The sequence below is a fragment of the Lissotriton vulgaris genome, chromosome 2_1, assembly GCF_964263255.1.
Source record: "Lissotriton vulgaris chromosome 2_1, aLisVul1.2, whole genome shotgun sequence".
Taxonomy (NCBI): domain Eukaryota; kingdom Metazoa; phylum Chordata; class Amphibia; order Caudata; family Salamandridae; genus Lissotriton; species Lissotriton vulgaris.
This window is the reverse complement of record NC_141687.1, coordinates 1,445,976,546-1,445,979,866: the sequence shown is the minus strand read 5'-3', so window position 1 is coordinate 1,445,979,866 and position 3,321 is coordinate 1,445,976,546.

Sequence of the window (3,321 nt, the reverse complement as noted above, 5' to 3'; positions counted from 1 at the left end):
GGGTGCAGGGGACTTGACATTTAGCCCTAGAGGGGAGAGACAGAAGTCTGGCATGTCAGATCAACTCGTTCCTAAATCATATCTGATATCTTGTGTTTGGGGAACTATATTATCTAGAAGGAAAGGTCTCTCGGGCAGAGGCTACTCTATACTGACTTATTAGTGCGTGCATATGTGACTACGTGTCTGCGTGTAATGCGAGGGGCCATGGGCCATGGGCCTACCATGGTAACAGGAGCAATGAATTACTTGCATGGAGACAGAGAGGCCGGGCCCTTTGCTCTGCAGCCGGGGAATTGTTTATCTATTCTGCTAGACTGGAATGTGTTTTCGAGGAGCTGAACTCGACTATACTGATAACTTGAAGGCAAAATACTGTCTTTGGCAGGCAAGCAGGCCGAGCCGGGCACCGCTCGCAGCGCAGGGAGTAGGCCAGAGGTCAGGGAGGCATCCCACGCTGCAGCTCTTCAGGAGGCAGAGAACAGAAAGGCTCGATGGCAGAAATCAGGGCCTAGCCCTGAAGGACTAGGGAAAACGTGAGAGTGCACCATGAAAAGACGTTGGCAAGGCATACTTAGGAACTGAATTATCGATCCATTCATGGCGGATCTGAAAGAGGACATGTTAACGTTGGACGCAAATGTATTTGCGTCTTCATAGCTGGCACAGGAGGGAAGTTACATGCACTTTAAGCTCGTACATGGAGACGGTGGGGTACACGTTAGGGAACATTTCTGACCATAAAATTTTATATTTCCTCACTGTAACGGGGGAATTTCAAGGGTTTTGTATGAGTGAAATGTCCAGCTAACTATAGCATGTGTGAAACCTATGGTTTTTTCAATGAATATATATATATATATATATATATATGTATATATATATATATATATATATATATACACATACACAATTCATTGACATAAATTTACACATTTAAAAGATAGCGAAAAGAGTAATAAAAATCGTCTACGTTATCTTAAAACCATTAACTTTTAGAGATTCATAATATTTTACATTTCATTTATTCACACCATAGTCTGTGGGGGCATAATCTCAAAAGCATAAATAGATGTTTTAAACCATGCTCAATAAAGGTTTTGCTGATTTTACTATATCCCATTGAGATTCACGTTATATGTCACAATGAATAACATGATTTATATTCATATCTTTTGTATCTCAAAGGTATCTATTAGTGGTCCCGGTGGGCAGGAGCGCTAAAACCTATATAACACACATTATGGTTTTCTCATTCGTACAAGAGAAGTTAGCAGTTCTTACCAGAACAAATCACACACTGTCTGAAGTTCTTGACTGTGTTTACTACTGTATGTGATTTCTCCTTCTAATATCTGATCATGTGTGATTGTATCTGTTGTAAATAATTGAAAAAGGAGAGACTCGTTTGTACTATGTGCATGCTGGACACTTGTTTATAACACAAAGTATGAGGGCGTCCATACCTGATATTTAACAGATAATGTGGGGTATTAATCTACCCCCCCCCTTCACCAAGTTATCACGATCGGCCTCAAGTCAATTCAAAAAGCGTCGTCTACGTTATTTCATAGGTAACTGAATGGAAAAGGTAAAGAGAAAAGGTGCCCTTAGGTTTTTTAGAAAACAACTTTCACATTTTTTTTCTTTAAAAAAAAACATTATGTAAGCTGTGCACAATGTCAGTGCAACCGTCCTCTTCATTATTTTATAGGTAATGAAATTGAAAAAGGTAAGTCCTTAGGCTTTACCTGAAATAATTAATTTACGCCAGTTTGTTCTGTTTTTATGATGGAGATCAGACTTTTTGTGTCTGAGCATGTTCTTAACGCTCTTGTGGTCACATCAAATTCCCTCCTGCATATGACCTCAAGAAATTTGGAACGTAAAGGACACACAAATACATGATTGTATGGGTATTGGACCAATTAATCAGTACCCTTCCTGGAGTACAGATATTCTTGTCCACATCTAATGCATATGTCGTACATCTTCACAATATCGAGTAGAATAGTATTGTCATGTTCCCTGGTCAAAGTTGCAGAAAATCTAGAACTTCACTAATATCCAAAAGCTGTAGATATTTTGCCTTCGGCAGCCTTGTTCCCCGCTCAGAAATTGGCAAACCTAAGGATGCTCCTTACAGGAGCCCTGTGATCCTGAAAATAGCTTTCAGATATGGTCAAACAAAATAAACTTTCAGTCCTGTACAACATTCTTTCTTGGAGTATTCTGCAGCAATGGATCAAAATTCAGTTTCACACACTAGGTTCTCAGGATGACTGGTACATATTTCAAAGTCTTTACTCTGTCTTCCATGTTAACAACCAACGGAGACCCTGTATCCCCAGTGGTTGAGGTTGTCGTCCTTTGCAATATCAGAATTGCCTGAAAGTGGGGCAAGAGGTCTGGACAAACCTAAGAAATTTCTTGGAAACTATGTTTGTGACCTTTAGTTTGGTGTTACCATCACCATAATACATGTTGCCACTGTATGTGCTATGACACCCTCAGAATCGTCATGAAAGAAGGAAAAGGCATAATTATGATCCTCTATTATGCACTGTGTCCATAGATCAGATGAATAACTTCTGTTAGGGCTGAGGTTGGAGGATTCAATGGAGTTGGACAGAGAGGTCCCTGCTAATTTCATTAGGGACCAGTTTGAGATATTGGGTGAAAAGGTTTAGGCTGAAGTTGACTCTGGGGAAGGAACCATGGTTAAAAGCCAGTAAGATAGTGATGTGAATTAAGGCTCTAGGATCCCCTATGCACAAATCTATCCCAGACACAGTTGTGTGTCCCCTAATGCATTTTTCAGAGTTTCGCCAAGACTCTCACCACCTTAAGGTTCTAGAATACATCAGGTGTGTACACCAACTTGAATTTCTAGGGTACACTGTCATCAATTTAAGCAGTACATCCCTTGAGTGGGTTGAGTCTAGCAGAGACCCTAAGATTCTCGTTGGCACTTCAGAAAGCTAAGGTTGAAGAAGACAGAGTTCAAGTGGTAGAAGCTTAGACTATCTCACTGGAAACAAGAAGAGCGGAGGCAGGAGAGACAGGAGGAATAGGCCCTAGAACAGAAATAGAAGGAAAAAGAAAGAGAGCTGGAAAGGGAAAATGTAGCCCTTGACAGAGAGAAACTTAAAATGGCAGCAATTACAACTTCATCTGGGATAGGTAACTGTTAGAAATGGAGGTCTCTAGTTGCCAATGGTTTGCACCTTTGTCCAAATAGGGACCCTTCCTTCTAGTCAGGATAAGGGGGATACACTACTGAAATACCCCCTGCTCAGCCCTTTGGTAGCTTGGCACGAG